This window comes from Aptenodytes patagonicus, chromosome 4 (assembly GCF_965638725.1).
Source record: "Aptenodytes patagonicus chromosome 4, bAptPat1.pri.cur, whole genome shotgun sequence".
In the NCBI taxonomy this organism is placed as follows: domain Eukaryota; kingdom Metazoa; phylum Chordata; class Aves; order Sphenisciformes; family Spheniscidae; genus Aptenodytes; species Aptenodytes patagonicus.
In genome coordinates this window covers 34,676,821-34,700,033 of record NC_134952.1, presented here as the reverse complement: position 1 = coordinate 34,700,033, position 23,213 = coordinate 34,676,821, and the positions used below count along the sequence as shown (strand labels likewise).

General features: G+C 41.5%; 1 protein-coding gene across 1 annotated transcript in view; it reads left to right on the top strand.

The window, feature by feature from the left end:
• Window positions 1-451: 451 nt before the first annotated feature.
• MTUS1 (microtubule associated scaffold protein 1) overlaps window positions 452-23,213 on the top strand; it is a 124,117-nt gene continuing 101,355 nt past the window's right edge. The window contains exon 1 of the mRNA XM_076336329.1: window positions 452-575. The gene's annotated coding sequence lies outside the window, so the exon portion shown is untranslated. The remainder of the gene's footprint in view (window positions 576-23,213) is intronic.

Here is a 23,213-nt window from a genome sequence, read left to right as displayed (position 1 = left end):
GGCGCCGCGGAGAGATCCTTCTCCTCGCTCCCGCGCGGTATTTTTAGTCGCTGACCCAGTTCCCCCACTCAGCTACCTGCGCCTCCCTCACCGCCCGCCGCAGCGCGGCCGGCCCCCCGGGACGGGTGGCAGCCCCCACGCCCCCGCCGACAAAAGCACCGCCCAGGGGCGGCCCGGCCCCGCGGCCCGGCGCCAGGTGAGGGGAGCGGAGAGGAGCGGCGTGCGGGGCCCGCTGTGGGGCAGGTGCCGCCGGAGCGCGGTTGCGTTGCCTCGCTCGGGACGACCCGATCCGGCCCGGGAGGGGGCGCGGAGCCGCTGGCGAGGCGGCGGAGGGGCCCCGCGCGGGAGGGGGAGCCGCGCACGCTGCTGCGGGCTGCTGCGGCCGCCCCGGCGTTGGCGAGGAGCGGGCGGGCTGGGCGCGGGCGCGGCGCTGCTAGGGCCTCCGCGGGGGCGGAGGCGGCCGCGGTGCCGGCGGCAAGTGCGGCCGCAGCGCGGCACGGCGGTTCAGGGCAGTTTTCTCCTGTGTAACGCGGCTACAAGTGAGGGCGGCGTGTAAGCGCCGGCGTATATACCGAGTAAGTACCGACTTTTTTTTTTTTTTTTTTTTTTAGAAAAGTATTAGTTCCCCCACCCCACCCCCGGTACCCCAGCGCTGGCTTCCCGGGGCGGTGCGCGGGGGCGGCCGGATAACGGGGCGCGGAGCGGGGCCGGATCTACCCGGGCGCCGAGGTGCGCGGCCGGGGAAGTGGGTCAGTGCCGCGGCCCGGGGACGACCGCCGCTCTGTGCTTCTCTTACTTTTTCTCTTTTCTTTTCGGCGTTTAAGCGCCTACCGCGCTCCTGCGTGCTCCGCGAAGGTGTGACTGCCCGAGCCACAGCCTCGGTGAGGAGCACAGGTGCAGCTGCGGCGAGGTCCGCTCTGAGGGGCCTTTCCGCTCGGCTGAGGAGTCGAAGCTTTAGGGGGGGCGTTAGTTGTGTGTTGGTTTCGGGGTGGTTTTTTTACATTTAAAGATACGGAAATTGTACATTTCTGGAAATGTGTGGAAATATGTGGAAATGTGTGGAAAAATATGCTGGAAATAGGGAAATTGTACATTGCATTGTCCATTTTAGCTAGTTGAATGCTGACATAGTGTTTGAAATGTTTTAAATCTGATAGAGCTTGCTCTCATGCACCCAGACTGCTTCCGTCCTGCAGTAAGAGCACTAACACTCTTGAGATTTTAAAAGAGTATCTTTAACGCTCGCTCCTCCGCTTGCTGCTATTTATACCACGCAAGGTTGGCAAGGAGAGGAGAGCCAGCGTTTGAAAAGGACATTGAGCTTAAACTTGATACCATTGTGCCAAGGCGAGAGTGCAGATGTTTAAAATAAGACAAAAAAAAGCCCCAGCAGACATCCCCCTCAAAACAACCCAAGCTCCCCCCACCCCCTGCCATGTTTTTCTGGTTTATGATCAAAGCAGAGAACTGAGCATCCCCTTGTCATTAGGGGTATGTAGGTTCTTGCTTCAGACATGGATCTGACAGTCTGCCACCAGGATCAAGGCTGTGCTTTGGTGGGGCTTTTTGTTTGTTTGTTTTATGCCTGTGATGTGATGGACAGTACAGCTGGTTAAACCCCACACAAGGGGGTTATCTAGAAGATGAAGTCTCACACTGTGGCAGATACACGACTTTCACTTAGGCAAGTAAAATAAGTTGTTATTGGTTATTGCCTATGCATTGTAAGGTTGGTAACAGTCTAAAACTAGCTATAAAGTAAAATATTGTTAATACTAATTCTAACAAATCAGGTGATACTTAGATTGATTGAGTAGATATTCATGGTTAATAATTTTCTGACATCTCCTTTTTCTAAATGAACTCAATACATAATAATATTTCCCTCTTCAAAGTGAGGAGAGGTAAGCTTTTCATGTAATGAAACTTATTTTTGCGGGAGCAGAAAAGCTTTAACCTGCTTGGTTTATATCACTGATATTTTCAGAGTGGATGGTGGTGACCAATCTGATGGAGTTCACTGTCTGGATTACTAAATAAGATGGGTATTAAAAATTGTTTATTCCTCGTGACGTGCACCGTGCTCCTGTGGAATTACAGCGATGCATTGTTAGCGGCTGGTTCTCGTGACTCCCTACCAGCCGCTGGGGCTAACTTAGTTCTCCTAATACCAATTATTGTCGGTGAGCAATAGGTTGCTTTTTGAGCTCTGTTTTTATGGAGCTTAATTGTACATGTGGTAACAAGGCTGTATTTAAAATTCATATAGTCACTTTTAAACTATTGTGGAGGTCTGATTTCTGGCTGAGATCAGGCTGCCTCAGAACTGTAGCTAAAATGATAATAATCTGATAACTCTGATGCAAAAACTTTACTTAGCATCATTTTCCATCCAGGGTGGACATGATTCTGTGTATAAAGATTCCATAAGTTGAAAATATTTGAACAAGTCTTAAACTTTAAGTAGCTGGCACCTTAAAACTGGTTTTACATCTTTTTGAGCAATTTAGATTCAGTAAATAGCAAGCCTTACTGTTGGATGCGTAACTTTTTGTGGTTCTCATGTGTTTTACTTAGTCACTTTTGAGTTATTGATTTCAGCTGTAAGACTAAGTCTGCAAAAATGCAGTGTAAAGGCCTTGACAAAGTCAAGAATTGACAGAATAATGACACTCTAAATGCATTTGGGGCTCCTATTTCTAACTCTTGCATTTTGTGGTTTGAAACTTTTGTCTGCAATCACGTATGGAAGAAGTGGGTTTCTTTTTTAGGAAGAGCCAAGATTCTTGCACATAGGTGGATTGTTATGAAAAATGTCAACTATCAGGAGGCTTTTTTTTTTTTTAATTGTAGGACTTAGTATTGAGCTGAAATCTAACATGTCAAGTAGCTAACGATCTCAACAATCTAGCAAAATAATTACTTAGACTTGTAATAGAAACTGTGGAATGCAGATTAGCCAGCTGATAGTATGGAACTGATTTTATATATATATAAAAAAATAAAAACATGCGTGTGTTTTTATACGTATATATGCATTTTATACATGTATAAGTGTATACATGATATATATAAATGTGGTATGTTACATATTCATATAAGATGCTAAAGTGTTCTGCTGCTGTATTATGATTGTTTGATGTTTAGAGATACCTATGTGAGCGAAAGCACTGCATGTGGTATGATCCAGCAGAAACTGCTGAAGTGATTGCCTGCCCTGAAGTCCCTATCTCTGTTTAGGTCATTTTGTTATCTTCATTCAATTTCATAGTAATACCCTGATTTACGGTTTAATTGGGAAAATCAAGCCCTTTTAAAGTTGCCTTTATCCCATGAATTCAGAGGATTACCTGGCGAGTTTGTGGAATGCTCAGACTGTGCAGTAGTTTGGAGTTAAAGCTGGACAAGGTTAATGCTCTTTATTCTGCTTTACTTGATTTCTTGTGGAAAGGGAAACAAGAGTTAGTACTTCAGTGTTTGTGAAATGTAACTGGCTGTTGTACAGTTTCTTTTAAGCAAACATAAAAGTGAGAATGGTAACAGCCTAGTTCTTTTTGAGGGCGTACTTGCATTGTGGAGTTTTTTTCCTTTTCCTAATTCATGTATGAAGATGTTTTTAGACTCGGCCGTTGCTCTGATAGAGACGTGGGAAGAGTTGTTTTCTGCTTTCCTATTTTCTCTGTTATCACTGAGATTATTCCACAAGGTACATTGGCTATGCCTAGGTATACTTTATTATTTAAAAAAAAAAAATCAGTGCTATTTGATAATTTTCTTTGTCCTCTGAGTGACAAAATAATATTAATTATGAGTCTTAGTTTTCTACATTAGTGGGCTTTTTCCAGTACCAAAAAGTTATGTCAGGACTTAACTTTCCACCGAACAGTATGATTTTCCTTTTTTCCTCATTCCTAGCACCTATATTAATTCCAGTTTTATTTCATTGACTTTTCCTTCCCTTGGATGAATTGCATTAATCCTTAATGATTCTGGCATTTTTTCCACTTAAGTTACTTACCTCAAACTGCTTCAGTTAGTATTCTGTTTAGTTTTTGCATTAGAAAGAACCGAAGCTGCTATTAGTAGATGGCTATGATGTGATCTGTGCATCTCCTGCTTGTATCAACTATCCAGTCTCTGTCATTCCTCTTTAGATCGTTCCGCTAGGTCTGTCATTTTGTTTGACTTAATAATAAAATTTATTTTAGGTCTTCCAGTTTACTGAAATCTAAATGCTAAGTTGCCAATGTGCTCTCAGCAGTCTTCAAATATTTAGAGATTTCACAATTATTTTTCTTTTTGCAATCTTAAATATCTTACTAAAAAATGGACACTAGCTCATTTTTGCTCTTAACATAAATGTGGATACACGTTCCCATGCAATAGTACATGTCCAGGACAGAGTACCTGGGAATTCTGCAGGGAAATGAAACTAGTGCACTCAGAGCACTGGGAGTCTAGATGTTGTAACCCACATTGGGTTTTGATGAACTGGTTCCTACCGCAGACCCCACTGAATGTGCATGTGGTGGTTGTCTTTCTGCTTAGAGTGATGGTGGTTATCAGCTGTACAGCAAACTCCCTGAGGTGGGGTAAAACAATCTGAATGTGTGTGGTGTGGCTCTTTATTCTAATGGTTGGTATTCCTAGTAACTCTTAATAGCTTTTACTGTGTATCTGCATACTGTCCCTAACAGGAAGAAACAAGAAAACCTTGCTTCCAGAGCTGGTTTCCCTGCTCTGTTTGCCCCATTCATGTCAGTGAAAAAGGTGGACAGGCCTTTTTAAAGCAAAGACAGGGCTATTGAAGGAGGAATTTTCATTAGTATGAAAAATACGTTTGCAGCTATGTTAAGCAACTCTGTTTTTTCCCTTGTTCTCCTGGCAATATATGAGGTCCATACATACAAGTCCAGTGTCTTGGACTTGTTAGTTTAGTTTGATGGCATCAGCTGACATCTGTGAGGTCTGGATGGAGTGACCTGTGAAATGGTGCTCCTTTTTCCTTTGAGATCAGCTGTAAATCTACGCAACTGGCCAAAAGAGAAATGCTTTTAGTCATTGTGCTCCTGAACAAGTGTGATCGTACTCTTGGATGAGTGCGAGTATTTGGTGCTGGGAGTATTAGACTTCTGTTTTGCCTCCATTCATCTCCTGTTGGAGTTGTAGCTAAGGCTACTGGAGAGAGACGCTGACTGGTCGTATCTCTCATGTTGAATTGCACCAGTCTGAATAATCTTGTCTGAAGAATTTAGAAAGTAGGAGGATTTTGCAGCACTGTCATTCCAGGAGGGTTTGGGAACTAAGGACATGTATGCCAACGGCAATCTGATAGAGTTGTGGTAAAGAGTATAGGCTGGTAAATAAACTGCTGTGAAACAAGAAAGGTTACGAACTTGTCCATCAGCTATGGTTTGTGTGCCCATTCTCACAGTAAACATGATGTACCTTTTTTATTTTACTTGGCATTTTACCTGTATGCTCCTAGTGAGTCAAATGTGATTACTCTTACTTGAGAAAGCTAAAGGTAAGATAGTTGTAATGTTTCAAGACTGTGATGTGAGACCACTTTTAAACTGGAGGTATAAATGCTGACACTGGCTTATGCATAACACGCATCCTGTTAATGCCTAGTCTACAAGAGTCATCAGTTCTTGGACAAATTTTGAGATGCTTGCTCTTAATATCTGATTCAAATCTTTTAGTGGTAGTGAAATATTTCATTTACTGTGATTACTAGAGATACTTGAAATACCAGTGATGTGACTTTAAAAGGGAAGCCAGGAAGTGATTGCAGAATACTTTCTCTGAGTTTGGATTTTTCTTTAAAAAATGTTTTAATTTACAGAATTATGAATTGGCTGGGAGGTACCTTTGGAGGTCACTTTTTCCAACCTCCAGATCGAAGTAGGACTACTGCCCATGCTAGATCAGGTCAGCCATGGCAGGGTCTGGCTGAGTCTTGAAATCTCTGTGGATGGAGGTTCTGTAACCTGTTTTGGATATTCTAGCAAATAACTTTGTTCAAAGAAAGAAATTACTTGAACTGGGATGGCTGATGAGCCATTTACAGGATTATAGGCAGGGGATGTTACAGAAGTCAGTTGGCAACTGTACCCAGTTTTGGGTTTTGGTACTGCACGCTTCCAGGTGAAACGCAAAGAGACTTTCAAGGAAATTGGTCTAAAGTAAGCTGTTGGTGCCCCTTGCCTCTAAAATTACGCTGATCAGATGATTCATCCTGTTGCTGTGCAGGGCCCTAGCTCTTTATTGCAGCTCCAAGTTGCAAGATCGTAGTTCTGCCTGTAGGTGCTGTGCAGTTCTTTGAATTCTGGCTCCTGCCATGAAATTCTCATATGCTCCCTTTGAGTTTAGTTGCCTCCCCTTTGACCTGCCTGTCCTCTCATCCAGTTGAAGCTGTGATGTGTCAGATGTCCTTAGAATTGCTTTTAGCTTGGGGGGAAAAAAATCTCCAAGTTTTCTGGGAGAAATTAGCAGAAAACCTGACTTTTTTTAGTGCTATATTTTGTCCGTCTTTGAATGTGGACTTCGTGATTCCCTCTGAGAGACTTGGCAGCTTCTGGTTTTGCAGATGTGCTGGTGTTCAAACCATTACTGTATGGCTCTCTTTTTTTTTTTCCTTCTCCCCCCGCCCCTTCCTGGTTATTGCTTTGGGGAGAAGAAAATGAGCAAAAGAAATGCTTGTATTCAACTTCTCCTTTCCACCTTTTGGACATCAGTCATTCAGTCCTGTGTGTACATGATTATTTCTGACTCCTAGCTGAAGCTCTTGATGGTCCTGTGGATTCTTTGTTCACGCTGACTGTCTGTGAAGAGTTTCCCATTGATGCTGTCTCCACTGAGTCCATCTGAACAGTGTTGCATGACAGTGTAAACCTCAGCTTTGATACTGCTTGTTGATGGCTGTTTGATGCGGGCCACTTCTGGATGTACTGGCCTAGTGGTTCTTGGCACCGTAAGCAGGCTTGGTCTGTTGCAGCCCTCTCTCAGCTGATTTGTGCACTCATTTATTGCTTTCCTCCCATCAGTAGTCAAGGATCTTAAAACCATTACTCTGTGCTTGACTATTATCTAATCTTGGGAAGCCTATTGATTGCAATATTCCACTGTTGCAGTGCTACCTAATTGCATGGCTTGTCTGCCAGTTTCGCCTCTGCAAAACACTCTTAATGCTGAGTCGATAGTTTTATTGCATTGTGGATATCTAGAAGATGTCTGTAGAAATTTGCTGTTTCTTGATGCTAGTACTATCTGGACAACTCCCAGTTTCAGGTAGGTTCTCTACCAGGTATTTGTAACTGGGCAGCCTATATGGTGTCCATATCATCTCAGTTGTACTTCAGGTGTAAGTTTGCAGGAGCTAAACTCTTACTGCAGATTGGTACTAAAGAGAATGCTATTTTGTATATTTGATTTACTCCTCATTTAGTGATACACGCCAGACTTAGGGCACTTTATTCTTTTATCTTTCAAGCAGTGTGGAACATGTTTTTATTCTCTGTGAAATCTCATCCTTTTCAGGTCTCTATTACCAGCAGCTGCCATCAACAGCATGAAAGTACTGGAAGAAAAGCTGCTGATATGATTCATAGTTCATAGAGCAGCATGTGTTACCACATAACATGTGGCTCAGCTTAATGAATTTGTTGCCAGCATTGTCTTTCTGAGAACTACTCTTCCGTCACATGATAGAATACTTATCATGCGCTTTTTGGATGCAGTGAGGGTCATCTTATTTGATGCTCAGTTGCAGGTAATCAGTCTTTTGTCAAGTTTGTATCTGCAGGTGCATTCCTGGAGTTCTTCCTTTGCAAGCTTTCCCTAAATGAAAGGAGTTCCTCACAGATACTTTGGTCTGGTTGTGTCCTTACTTGCGTCTCGGTGTAAAAGTGTCTCAAAGCTACAGATGTCCCCTGTAGTGGATCTGTTTCCTCCACTTTGTGTTGTGCTCATAAACACTTCATAGGATCTGTTCAGGAATTGTTATAGCTGAGTATTATGAAACTGAACTGTCTGGGTGTTGTCTCCTACTATAGTAATATAATCAGCCAAAGCCTTGATGCCAGAAGATGATAATGGCTGGTTCTGCAGTCAGCATAGGTTGGTGTCCTTGGGCAGCTGGATACCTTTAGGCATTTGCACTCTCAGTACCTGCCTAGAAGGATGGCAAAGGCTTGCCAAGCAGTTAGGAGGCTCACTTATATTCACGCCTTATATTTAAGGTGTGCTTGAATTGTAGTTGCAGAATAAATGTTCTTGCTCTGCACCAGCTCATCTAATGAATAGCTTCTTCTGATAGTCATTTGGAGTTGTGCAGCACACTGCTTCACATAAGGTTTCTTCGTCCTTGGTGTTAGAACATCAAGGAGGTACAAAGTAGCACAAGCCTCGTGAGCTTGACAGTTTTCTCAGGAGATTATAAAGGTTCTTGGTCATCCACTTCATTATGTATACTGCTTGTGGTAAAAGTTTGCTTCTACCTTATTACACAAACACACAGATCAAGATATCTGAGCAGTTTCTGTATGTGGTTAGGACTCATCATTACCTTTCTTTCCTTGCCCTGAACTTACTTGAGTTTGTGTGCCATGGATTTCACATAATAAAGTGTCCTGCTGCTCAGCAAATGGGCTCCAAAGTCAAATACCATAAAGCAAGTCTTTTGTGTCACACATTTCTCATAGGTTTTGTAATGGCTGTATTGGGCATAACTAGTATTTATTCATACTTCTCTGCTCTAATAGAGAAGCTCAATGCTTAGAATGTTAGTAAATCTGGTTCCAAATTTCAGCCAGCTTGAGTTTGTGGTTCATTTAATAGCTTAATTGCAAGGTGATAATTGAATAGCAGCTGTCTTCAGTTTCCTAGATGAGCAGGCTGTATCATTAGACCTTCTGAAGTCTTGCTAAAAGCTGCCTCTACTGAAAGAGGTATTGCAGCTTTAGCCATTACTTTAGCAAGAAAAGTATTAAGCATGCTTTTTTGTTGTTGTTGTATTGGACTGGTAGCTTCCCTGCTTGCCCTGTAGCCTGTTGGCTGGGTGCTTAAAGCACTAGGCAGTGATGACTGCCATATTAGTTGGGGTCTCTGGATTTTTTTTCAGCATATGGCTTTTTCCACCTGTCTTAGCCTAGTGGCAATCAGCATTGTAATTCTTTCCCTCTGTGCCCAGCTATCTTTATAGCAGTGTCTCCTGTAAGCTGAACTGTTGGCATCCCACAGATCACTGCACGGTTGTGCCGGTGTGTAAGCCTTTCTCTACAGTGATGCGTAGTCACAGACACGCATTTGTAAAAATGCATTTGTTAGACAAAAAGACGCTGTGGAGCCTTGAGAAGAGTGACTGTAACATACCCAAACCTGAGAAGAACGAAGGTAATGAACTGCAGTGGTTAGAGCAGCCCTTCTAGCAGAATGGTTGACATTTCAGCAGTACAGCTTGGCATGTGGGCACGCCTCCAGCCTTTACTCTTGTGGGGTACCCTGTAGGTAAGTTGTCATCTAAATATAGTAAGCCTGTGTGGTGGGGTCCGTCCCCTCCCCCCCCCCCCCCCCAACAGGCTATTTTCAGTGCAAAGTAAGTGGGAAAGCTTTGTCTTCTACAAGGTCACTCCATCATAGGCTTTCAGATATTTCCAGTTGTTTAGCTTTCTTACTTAAGACCATGTGGAAGCTAGGTGGAGGACTTTGGGATCAGTGTTTCTGTTCTCTGATCTGTAATGGGATGCATATCATTGATAAAAAGTCTGGTTCTGTAGAGGTCATTCCATAGTATCCACATAAGTTATATTTAAAGCTTTTTTATATCTGATTGGTGTCAGAGTAAAGCTACTGTTATAAACTGTTTATTTATTTATAAACACACAGTGAATGCCAGCTTCCTGTAGAGGGGCAGCCTAAACTTTGTTCTTAAAAAAAAAAAAAATGGGGAAAAAGGTTTCTAGGAAAAAAAAATTCAGTTGCAGTGTGTTCTTGATGGCTGTTTTATTTTGCCAACCAATGGCTTCAGTAAAACTAGTTTTATGTTTGTCAAATGTAAATGTCGCCAGATGCTGTAGAGAAGTAGGTTTCTCAATCTCCAGGACTAATGGTCTCCAGGTAGCAGAAGGTAGCTTACAAAACAGTTGCAAAAGTAGCATGCTGGCTCCTTCCCCGCACCTCTTTGGCTGAGCTTCTCCCTCTCCCCCCCAAAAAAATCATTTAAAAATGCAATATTCGTGTTCATCTCATTTCTTATTTAGTTGTGAGTGAACAATTATGATGGTGCACAAAGGTGCAGATCCTTGAATCTCTTAAATGTTAATGTCCTTTCAGTGTGTGTAGTTTGTTTTCTGGTTTTGTTTGAAGAAACACTATTTCAGAGAAATCTTAAATGGCAAATTCAACTTCTTTTTTGCCTCAAAAGAACATTGAATAACTGGGTAATCATACAACCTATTAAGAAGAGTAAGTGTAGCAACCCTGTTCTTGTTCATTCAGCTTTTAGTTGTCTATAGTTGTTTTGTGAACACAGATAGAGCTCAGTGTTGTGTTCTGGTGTGGGTTTTTTTTCTTTTAAGCCCTTGCACTATTTTTTTTTTTTCATTGTCATGGAGAAATATGTAGTTTGCTTTATTTTGACTTATAGCTGTAGAATACTGGTTACTACTGTTTTGACATAGAATAACTGAAAGAAAACTTGCCTATGAAATCTTCAAAACTTTTTGACTTTCCTAATGCAAAACAGTAGCATTTTTAAATACAGAAGACGAAGCTGTAGTGCCAGGAGGGGAAAATGTCACATAATGTGCGTGTGTCCATACTTGCAAAGAAAAGAAGTCTGTCATTGAAGCGATTATGAATACTCCAGTAACTTTTCCGTGCTTTTCAGCTCTTCCAGAAATCACTTTCAGAAGTGGCAAAATGGCCTTTGTTCTCAACGATACTGCCTGGAGAACAAATTTAATCTCTCTGGACTAACGGCTGCCTTTCTACAAACCAGTGACTGTGAGGTTAATGTTTAAATATTGAAGTGGATTTGGCATATTGCCATTTAAGTAGAACAGCATGTGCTTAACCCTGAGACTCAAACAGTTCCCTGGGTAGCAAAAAAAAAAAAAAAAAAAATTACTCAATAGTGCAGTGATCTGGTAACTTCAAAGACTATAAGGCTAATCCTGAACAAGGATATCCTAAAGGAGGACGATCGATCTGATTTTCCTATTTAGCTGAGGGGAAGGGAATTTTTACAGATGGTATCAGAACTTTTAGGTGGGTCAAAGTCCAGTATGAACAAGCTAGTGTAGACTCTGGTAAGAATAATCCTAAAAGATACTGATCTGCATGTAGGAATTTGAAACTTGTTGAAAACTGGGTAACTTGTTAAATTTGGTTAAGTTTATTTTTGGTTCTCTTTGTTTGGGTTGGAATGCTAGGGTTAAGCAAAGGTTTGAGCATAAAGCTCAAACTTAATTTGCGAGTCTCAGTATTTATGACTTGAAATGGAAAAAATTAAAGAAAGCCAAGAGCAATTGCACTGGTCTTCTTCAGATGGCTTGTGCTCTTTACCTTAATCCGGAGGACTCTGCCTGTGGCTGGAAGAGAAGTGGGAGCTTTGACCCTGGGACTGCATCTCTAATCCGGTCTTATTCTGCCTTCAAGCTTACCAAGAACTCTTCTAAAAGCATCTCTCTCAGGAGAGCGCTTCCCGCCTCTTGTGCCAGATGATGCAAACCCAGGTTTTCTGCCAAGTATCCCAAGTATTTTCTGTTAGTGGTCAGGCCATGCTGCATTGGTGACTGGATGCTCTCTGTAAGTTGAGGGGATGAAGCAGCATACAAGGTGTGCTGAGATAAGCCTGGCTGAGCAGAGGGAGACAATTTTCTTTCCTCATCTTGCTTTGTTATACAAATCTCATGTTCAAGTTAAACAAGTATGTGAATTTTTCAACGTGTAGATGTGAAACCTTACACTTAAGAACTCTAATGAAAATAATTATAAATCCCATAACTTCAAGCCTATGAAATAAATATTTGAGGTTGCAACAATTTCCCAGACAAACTAGTCTTTGCTTAACTCTGATTAAGTTGTGTGGTATTTGTGTTTCAGCACGGAAGTGAAATACTCTGGGCCAGTGTTACAGTTAGTTGCTTGAGCTCATGTTTGCATATCCTAAAGAAAGGAATGATACTGCAAATGGCCAGCACAGAATTAATACGTCACATATTATAATGTGGTTTATGTGGCCTAAAGGGGTGGTGCCTAAGTAAATGGTTATGAAATATGTACAGTGCCAAAAAGCATCCTCCTATTGGCAGCGTGAGTGCTACAACTCTAAAACTAGTATGAACTACTTACTCTTTTCTATCATCTGTGTCAATAGGTGGAGACAAAATTTTATGACGATTTAATGTATTTGGGGATTTCATTATAAATGAAGTAAATTTCTACTTAAGTAGGTGTTTCAGTTGCCATCCCAGGAAGGGCAGACAGACATGCTTTTGGTTGACCAGCCTCTTCCTTCATGTCATCTGCTGGTGGTTAAGAGAAAAAGGGAAGATCAAAAGTAAACTCCAATTTCTTTAGTTTGAGTGCTTTACAGATGGATAATAAAATAATAATCTGTGTTTCTTGCAAGAAATAGGCAGTAAATACCTCTGCTAGAAAACTTAGTAGGAGCTTTACTACACCTTCCTTTTAGATGAAGATGAAATTTTTTAATCTTACTTCTGAAGAAAAAGGCTCTTTTCTAACCCTCCTGTGTTAAGTTGGATGAAGAATGGTGTATTCAGACTGTCGGCTCAACTCTCAGAAGCTTACGGTGATCTCTGCCTGGGTGCTGCCATGCATAGTTGGCTTGCTCCGGCAGCACTCTTTAGCGTCCTTAGTCAAGGGAAAAGATTAGCAGTCAAAGTGGTAGGCAAAACAATTTGAGAAACCTGTCCAAGAAAGCACACAAGTTTAATCGGTTGATGAAATATGAATGGATGGGTCAAACAGAAGATAAATTTGGATCTATGTTGTTCTGAAGGGACGAGGAGAAGGAGGGAGGGTGGTTGGTGATCACTTTTTTGCAGGGAGGTGTTTGGGCTGTATTTAAATAGAGTGAAAACATGTTAATCTCCATGAGGGAGATTGTCATGAGCAAAGTGGGGAGTAATAAAGGAGAAACGTCTGCCCACAGCTCAGTGTTGACTGACCTTGAGCAGCTTTTCAGAAATCCTTAATGTCATGACCAAGCCTTAACAATTTCAAGTAGTGACCCAGGAAGTTCAGGTAATGGTGAGGTGATGGCAGGCTTGGCACAGTAGGGGAGGGATGGCCTGGATGTGCAAGCTTCAGCTGGTGGTGGCTTTTTGTTTTGGAGGTGGTGGTAGCACATGGTCGTTAGAAAGCTGCTCTGTCCTGTGTGCCAGCTGAGCAGCAGCAGGACTCAGTGAAACTGTGAATGGAGAATGCCTGTGCTGGTGAGGGCGGTGGGAGTCTCCTTCAAACTGGATATCCTCCTGGTCAATGGATGTATACTTATTGCTTTAGTTCCTTCTGATTTCTGTGTGGGTTGGTGTTTTTTGGTTGTTTTTTCTCGCTCTGAGGTGATTATAACCTGTAGACCTATTCTGAAGACCTATTCCTATTCTGCAGGTGCTTGTGTCTCTGCTTTTTTTTATTAAGTCTCTGGTGCAGTGTATTTTTCTGATGGTAATGCGTTGAACTGGGAGCCAGTATTTGAGGCATTGCGATATGATCTCAGTGACAGGCTGTGTAGTGCTGAAGTCTTGGCTCTTCTAGTATTGTCGTCTTCTGCTGGTTCTACTCAGCAGAGCTGTAGTATGCTGTATGTTAGATGGAGTTTGAAGCCCATTGCTGTCCAGATAACTTTTGCAAGGCTCTTTCAAGAACAGGAGGAGACTTGGATTTGCCAAATTGGTACGTTTGGCACCTTGAAGCACTTTTAATGCTACAAAGCTCATTGGTAGAGATTGTTGTCTGGGAACATGTGTTAGCTTAAAGAGTTGTTTCCTGTTCTGAGAGCAAGCATTTTATTAATTTAGCATCTGTTAAAGGATGTCTTAGTAGTGTAAGAGTTTTCATGTATTTCTCTGTAGGAAAAAGTTGATATTCTATGCCTTAAGGATGGTACATTATCAATTCTCATTTATAATGGAAGATAACTGCATCATTTCTTGTAATACTTATGTATCTCCAACAGGATGCACATTATGCATTTTATACCTTAGATTCCTAACTTCTTTTTTTCAGAAGTATTAGGGGTTGGTTTTTTCAAATTTCTTAAAGTCTCTTAAAAGGTCACAAAATTAAAGTTGGTTTCACTTCTTATCGCTTGAAAACCGAGTCATTTAACTGAATAAATTAAATGAATGGAGAGAACGTTCTGTTTCTTGTTCAGAAAGAGAAATTATTCTGAAATGTTTAACTCTTCAACTCTAAGTTTGTGTACCCAAAGCCAGTGGTTTGTCTGTGTTTAAAACATCGGCAGTGAGCGCATGCCACTTGAATGTCTTAATTTGAATGATGAATATATTACAGTGGAGTTTAATATAGCTGTCATAATTTCACATTTAAATTGACTTTGTTAAAATGTGTTTATATTTATTACAATTCTTTTGTACCCTGGGGAAGGAAATACTTTCAGAGGGTGAAAGTAACCTTAACACTGTTTTACATAGCTGGTGTATCCTAGCTTTCCTCTTTTTTTTCTTTTACTTTTCCTGCAATGCTGAATTAATTGAGAAGGCTACAGTAAATAGGTGTAACAGCAAATTACACACTTCTAGGGTAAATCTATGATGTGGTTAAATTAATTGAGTGAAGGAAAGTCTGCAGTTCAGCTTTTTGGAAGCACCATGTTAATATATCCTTTCCTGTAGAAGACAGGAGTAAGAGACTGCAGTTTATGTCACTTTAAAAAAGGTGAGGGAGAACTGTTAGTTCTGTAGGGCAAAAATGAATAATTGTTTGACGTGTTGCAATATGACTTTTCCAAACAACTGTTCTTTCCTCGGGCTATCTGAAGGTAGGCTAGGATTAAATTTGTCCAAGCTGCTCTGCAGGCTTTTTAATATAAAACTGTCTTCTAGGGTAGCTGTTGTAATTTGTGATGCATGAGGGAAGGACGGCAGTGGGGGGGGGAAACACCTGCATGTCCGTGTGCACTCCTCTTTGCCACTTGGGAAACACTGCCCCTGCACTCCCACCCTGGCGCCTGCGCACTGCAACCTCTGAACATCCAACTCCTTGTGGAGCCCTGTGTAGACAGCATGGGTGGTACTGTGCAAAAACTCCTGGGCACTGTAGCTGCTGTGGAGTAAGTTTGTAGCCTGGCTCTGTATTTGAGTTGTGGTAGCCCACAGCCATATGAAAATAGCAGTTTGTGTTTTTTAAGTCTTATGAATCCTTCAGTAACAGAAAGGGGAGTTGAACAAGTCCATCTTCCTCTTGTTCTAGACCTGGCCAGGCAAACCAGTTCTTACTTTGTTGAACAGAGCTCTTGTCCCTCACTGTAAATAAGGTTTGAAGCATTACAGAAAATACCTCTTTGCAAGTATCATCTGTCAAATCTGTGAAGTCCTTGTCAAATCTGCTCTTAGGATGTGTTGCTAGCACACAGGGAACTTTTGGTGCAGTGCTGGCAGAGAGTCTAAGGAAAATTCTTCAGCCTGAGCCTTTTATTGCTGCATGGCTGAACCGATCTTTGAAAGTTGAAATCTCGTGAGAGGACTCTGTGTCTGACTTCTATGGTTGGTCTTTTTTTTTTTTTTATTTCCCCTTAATCTTACTGATTGCTTGTGCCCTGATGTATGCCACTGAGGAGAGCTTTTGATGACTAATCTAACTCAGCCCTAACTCATCTCTTAAAAGGCTTGTGCTTTGACTAGGTAAGTAGTTTGTGGTGTGTCTTTCTTTCCCCCATGCCCTGGTGTGAGAGGCTACTGTATTCCAAATACATTTGGAAAGTTATTACTTGAAATTGATTACTCCATAAATACAGAAGCGTGCTCTTGTATGTGGCTCTTACAGTTTATTCTTTGCTACTTAAAGGATAATAAGATTACTTGTGCTTTCTGAAACTGTGTGCCTAAATGTAGTCCAAAGTAAACCTTTTAGCTGCAAAAATTATATAGAAGCTGGTAATCTTTGTGAGGGAGGTTTGGTAACTTCTATCAAACGATGACCACATACTGTCATTGATTTAATGTTCCCCGGTGTTTTAAATTTAACAGCTAAAACAGAAGTATTAGTGGCTTCCACAATTAATGCTAAAAACATGCCAGGCTGGGAGAGGAATGCCAAAAAAACCCTGCAAGTAGTTTCCATATGTTGCTGACACATTATTTCCTGGAAGGCTGGTTGATGTGTTGGCAAAACTAGTATAATATGCCATTTTCTATTAAAGTTTGGGAAGAACAGTCAAGTTGCAGTTCTTAAAATGGAGAGTCGGGGATGAGAAAAGGCCTCCACTTAGTGGCTTTTTTGGTATTCTCAGTATTTGAGGTGATTATTGATCACTGATCTTTGCATGCTAAGGCATTGCTTTTTTGTCTATTGCTATCTGTAGCTAAGCTAAGATACTAAAACAGGAGCCAGCAGTATTTGACTTCTAAATAGAAGGGAAGTTCAATCAAACTTTTAAAGGTGGTAAAAGAAAACTAATGTGTTTCCCCTTATTGGGGGGGGGGGGGGGGGAGACCTATACCTAGAATGGAAAAAAATAGGAAATTAATGTAATATTGCAAAATGTATTTAAAGCAACACAGTTATTGACTTGAATGTATTAGGAAATTGTAATAAATACTCGGTCTTAATAGAGCTGAACTTGTAGGCAGGACTAACTAACCTACAAATAAGCATCCAGTGCTCAAGGATAGAGCCCAGCATCAGGAACAGGCAAATTACTGACTTTAAAAAGCCGCAGTTCAGGTGACAGTGGGCTGCTCTTGGTACCATTCTCCCTTGGTGATTCAGAGGAGTTTGGGTCAAGCAAACAGGTAGCCATGGCTTTACCTTAGCTTTTAGCTCTGCTGTGATTTTTTTTTTTTCCTTCCTGAAACAGATATGCAGGAGGAAAGGCTGGATGCGGCAGTCAGACCTGCACATGGGGCTCTCTTATCTAAGAGTAGTAATTATTTCTAAAGAAATCCCAGAAGTAGCTTTTGAACTGTTGTAGTGCAATGGTAATATCTTAAATTTACGATACTATTTCTTAGGTTATCTAACAACCTTTTAAGAATAATATCTATTTTCAGTGTCCTCCATTCTAATCCTGAAATTGCAGAGGAGGAAGGAAGGGAGGAACTAGTTTTAGTTTCATGCCTGCATTTCTATACCTCACATCTTCACCTGTGGCTTTCTGTTACCATAGAGTAGGACTAGGAACAATGCTTTTCCAAAAAGCTTAATATCTTTCTTAATAAAATATCTTATTGCCACTGAAAGGTGAAAAGTACATGCGAGGAAGCATGTGCATGTGAGGAATAGTGTCTGATACAGTTAAACAGTCAGAATAGAAATTGTGGCCGGTGTCAGGTGTCCTGCACAGCCAGACAGGGTTAGCCCATAGCACAGTGGGCTAACATCTCCAACCAGAAGGTCTGGAAAAGTGCATTAAGCTGAATCTGCTTAAATGTTTAACAAAACGGGAACAGTGAAACTGCTGTGGGCTCTGACCTACACCCTGCCTGTGTGTGAGCACAGGTATGCTTTTCAAACTGAAAAGGGGAAACTGTTGTCACAGCTGACTAATGTGTTGCTTTTCATCACTCTCCAAAACTGATCCTTTCCTCAACAGATGGAGTGAAGGAGTGCAGGCTATGGAGAACAGTGATGGGGACAGCTAACTTCATTTTCCCCTGCTATGATCTGAGGGAGCATGGGATCTGAAGTGGTCACATAGTACCAATTGCTGCCCAGGAATGGGCTTTCATCAGTGGGGGAAAAAAAGGAGCAATTGTGTGATCCTTGCACATCTTGTCCTGTTCCTGGTCATCCTACCTTAGATGAGGCTGTTTGTGACAAATGCATTCAGGTGCTTGAAAAGCAAATGTGCCTACCTGTGTCTTGCAATTGAGGCTTCCTGACTTTCAGCTGCCACCTTGACTCTCTGCTTTACCAATGAGGCTTTAGTTGGTGAAAGAAAGTGATTTGTATTTGCATCAGTACAGTGGCTGAGTTTTTTGTTCTGTGTAGGAAATTGCTGTTGTCACTCAAGCACTTAACCGATATCTGAAAGTCTGCAAGCCTCTTCTGTCGGGAGAAGGAGCTAGTGACTGGTATTTCTCTATATATTATTTCTAAATAAGCGTGACAGCACTGACATCGTGTTTCTGAATATGGTAGGTATTAAGCAGAAAGTGGTCTTGTGACTTTCATTCACCTCTTACGCTTTTTTTCCTACTCAATCTAAAAATCATCTTTGCTGTTCTGCTGTGGGTGGGGACTGTTATGCAGGCACCCTTTTTCAGGAAGGGTCTTCATTTTTCTTTCTGTGTTGACTAAAACTTTGGTAAGACTTTAGCCAACTATAAGACAGTATAAACTAGCAGGCTAGATTGGATAGGAGCTGAAAATGGTGATATCTTTAAAACTTTTTTTTTCCCCAGGCAACCATAGCTTTCTGAAGAAGTGTGTGAAATTGTTGGGGTTACTCTTCTTGTGAGGAAAATGTGTGGCAGCCTATAGTCAGGAGAGTCTGGTTTTGGGGTGTCCCCCCCCATCCTGATGATGACATAGTCCTTGTATTTGTTGTTGCTGTTTTAAGTGAGTGAGCAGCTCTGATAGCTGCAGTTGTATTCTCTTTAGCTGTTAGAAGCTGCTGAGGTGGTTCCTCTTGTGCTGGAGGACCTGTCAGCTTTTGTGGACCTCAGCTGGCTCTGTGCATCTCAGCAGAGAGGTGGGATGGCATGACAGGGCTGTCAAACTCTTGTGGCTCATGTAACATGAGATATATGAAACTTGGCACCCTCAATTTGGGAGAGGTCTGGTGGTGAAACCACAGGAATGTTCTCTAAGTTGGTATTTGGTTTCCCCTCCCGTACTGAATATTTTGAATGTATTGACCTTCTGGGTACATGCAGGATGAATCTGTGCAGGCCATGGGGTGAGTCTACACGAATGTGGACTCTTGCTCAGTGAGATGTTGGTGCTCTGATTGCAGTTAGCGCAGCCTCACTTTGACTTTGTTAATACATTGCTTGATTCAGAATAGAAGTGCTTCTCCTGTGGTTGGTTTGGGATTAAAATTATTCACTGATCTGACTGTTGATTTGCATGCCTATTTTATGTTAGATGCTTAACCTGACAGGGATCTTAGTAAATATATTTGGTGTTACTTAAAGAACTAGTATTTTATAGTTCTATACTAGACCTGGTATTCTCCTTGTAGAATATAAATGAGTTACCCTTTATATCAAAGAATAAGACTGAGATAGGCATCCGATTCATCAAGTTATCCTAACAGTAAGCTCCAATGTGTTATTGCACTAAATCTGTGGATATGATAAGACTTGTGATTGCTTTGTCAAATAGCTTTTAAAATGTATTTTTCCATTGTGTGGTCTTATGAGCAAACATACAAGTAGGTACCTGGCATATAAATAAACCTGAATACTGAGGTTTATTCAATTTTATTTCTGCATGTGGAAGCTAATGCTGAGCAGGCTTGTTGAAGTAAGCACAGTAGGATAGTGCTGTATCTTGTGTCCAGCCCATTCTGTGCAAAATAACTGAACCATGCTTTTATGTGATAGGACAGAGATATAAAAATTGGCTACTAAGCTGGTACACTGAGATTAGAGTTGGAACAGGAGAAGGCACTGATGGCTGGAGTCGTTCCTGTGTCAGTCAAGATTACTCTGCTTAAACCAAAACATACTCTTCAGCTTGCTGGCATGGGACTGTCACTTTATTTTCAAGGTGTAAGGCTCTTGCAGTGGAGTCTCTGGGAATCTCTCAAATATATTGGAGATAACAAGCATTCTCAGAGAGTATCCTGAATGCTGCTTCTCTGCTATAGCATGTGCTTGGCTTGGGTTTGGTTTGTATTACCACCTGATAAGTGAAAACACTGTATCCTTGTAGTACGTGGAATTATTGGTGTGTATACCTAAAATAATTTTTAGGAATGAGTGTAGTTTGTCTCTAGCACTTACATTTGTTAGTTGCCAACTTTTAATTGGAAATGTGGATGGGAATAATTGAAGCCCCCAAATTCTCAATCTTAATAGCAAACTTGGAATTCAGGGACACAATGGGGAGAAACACAAACCAGATTCTATGCAACTACTGAGACAGAGGTGGGTGGTAAACTGGTAAGACTTAAAACCTTTAGAAACTGGCAGCTTAAGCAGGCAGTTGTTCTTGCTTCTGCCTTGGGTGAGGAGAGGAAGATTGCATGAAACAATTCAGGAGACTTTAGTACAGTTTAATATTATGAAAATGGTTACTTCTGCTACCTTTCACATCTGCTGTTCTCTGTAATACAGTGATTTGTGAAGAAAGTTGTCAAAGGACTCAGTCTAACAACTTTTATTGGTATGGAAGGCTCTGTTGTCTGAGACACAACTTGATTTTTTAGACCAGTATGTGTGCCTCAGTAGAAGCTGTTTACCTGTCATGTGATCAGCTGAGAACAGACATTTTTTCCTTTCTGCTTTAAGGAAAATCGGAAGCCACCCCCAGATTTTTTTTTTTAAAGACCCTTATCAGTGATCAGAAACGAAGTGCCCTAGCCACCAGTCAGTCTATCATGTGGAAGATCAGAAGAGCAGACTAATTTGAGCACTTGGTACTTGTAGGCAAATTGAACCTTGGCCTTCTGCATGAGAATTGTCCCAGTCGCTGGGGACTGTTCCGCTTCTGACTTTCAGCATACCTAGTTTTGACTAGGAACTTCTTTGTAGATGCAAGAAATCCAGCCCAAGGAAGCTTATTACACCCAGTGTATTCCTAGACCTATTTTGCTGGACTGCTGTTCCTCTATATTTTTTTCAGAAAACTTTTTGAACAATTTTAAGTCTAACCACCAAATACTGCTTTGCAACCCTGAAGGCTTAGGCGTAGATGGACTTTCAGAGGACTGAAGTGAGTGGTTTCCAGGTGCCAATCCTTTCCACCCCTGCTTCTTGTGAGGCAATTTCCCCTGGACAAAGTTCCTAATGCAGCATTAGTTGCTTGCCGTTGACGTTTGCGAGCAGTATACTACCCAAATGACTTGTGAAAATGCCTCTGGTATGTTTAACTTGGCTCAGAGTAAACAGAACCCCAGTGGTGGATTTGAAGGGAAAACATCAAGATAGAAACAGTTTCCTCTTCCAGGAACAACCCCCAGTACCCGGTGAAGGAAGGAGAGAGTACTCTAAATACTCTCTAAAATTAGACATGAAAACGAGAGATCCGGGGGATGGAGATCTATTGTGGATTCTTCGCGGACGGTCTGCTCAGCTCAACTCTTTCTCCTTAGCATTCCGCAGTTGGGGTTATGTATCTTCCTACCAGGAGAAGCTTCATGACTCTTCCCGCAATTTATTTTCTCAGATTACTCAGCACTGGGTGTGTGTCTGTGGTTTGGGGTTTTTCTGTTTTGTTGGGGGGGTTTGGGTTTGGTTTTTTTGTTTTTCCCCTCCCTCTGCCTAGGCAGCCCTTCTCAATTCAGGCTTCTCTAGCATTCTGGGATTTCATGTACCAGAGAACTTGTATCAACAAACTGTGCATTCGGAGTCCTGATTGCACAGGACATGAGGATCTTTGTTTGTGTACTGTGAATTGGTGGATTTATAGATGGAAACCTAGAAACTGCAGCATTGTTAACATGCTTTGGTGAACTTGGTGCTGATAGATGAAGTAATTCTGTCATGCAAATTTAAACTTACTGAGATTGCTTTGAAAAAAAAAGTTAGTCACCCTTCACAGGACAGTATTCAGTTGTGCAAGTTCAATTAACTTTTGTTAGGTACCTAAGCAACTTTTTTGTTTGTGTTTTCAACAGTGTTTCTTCCTCATTCCCACAAAAACCCACAACACTATGCACAGCCCAAGTACCTGTCCAAATGTGAGAATTATTTTCTTGCTTCTTTAAGCTGAAACACCAGAGGCAGAGTTGCTTATCTGTGTCCCAGACTAACATCAACTGTATGAAGTTACTCAAGTATGCTTATTTGTGTTAGCCCTGTGTAGGCGTTTTCCACCTGCATTGCAGAGTGGTGAAATACTTGCTGTATGAAATGCTAGTGTTTCTGACTTGCTTCCGATATGGATGAGAGTTTCATGGCTTTCTGTACTGTTAAGTGACTGTTTGACCCTGCAGCTGCCATTTGGTGTTGGTACTTACCAGAATTAAATAATGAAGGTCTGTGACCAACATAAATCCAGAAATAATGTTCTGTCTCTGTTGCTGTCTTAACGATGGATGTGTATTACGTCCTTGGAGGAACAGCCTGGAAAGCACAGCTTTGGAGAAGCTTGTGCATAGTGAAGCTGTACATCCTGGTGCTCCCTGCAATTTTGAGCAGGGGAAGCTTTGAATTTTGACTGGAAGAATATAAAGGCATCATTTAACTTGAATCTTTTGTATTGTCTGTCCCTGTGCAGAATCTATAGAAGTTGCAGTAATTTTTTTCACTATTGCTTTTTTTAAATGGTAGTAATGGAAAGCCCCTCTATCTGTGTGTTCTCCCAATTATTTTTTGCTGCAGATTTGCATGTCTTAAATGCGGTTTAGCCCAAGAAATAGAATTTTATAGGTTGCTGCTAACAAACTGAGTGTCTGGCTGTAGAATGGCTGCTTAAAGTGTACCAGATCAGACCAATGTCCTTTAAATCAACCTTTGAAGCTGCTATCACTACTTGTAAGTAATTCAGATTTTCTCTCCATTGGTCTTGTAAAGCCAGTGAAGTCAAAGCCTAAAGGGTTAAATCTGAGGTGAGCTGTATTGCAGACTGGGTAGTTTATAGATGGCACTAAGTCCTAGAGACTCCAGAGAACCAATCCATGTGTACGAGTGAATCATCTGACCCGGGGGGGCTGTATGGTAAAAGTTAATGTGTGCTCAATCCTTGCAAAAAAAAAAAAAAAAAGCTGACTCTCCCAAAAACCAGCCAGAGGAAGAGAGAGGCAGTTTTTGCCTGTTAATTGTGTAGCTCCTGTTAGGCTGTCAGTTATTCAAGGGTTATGATCTAGTTTATTATAAAACCAGGGTGCT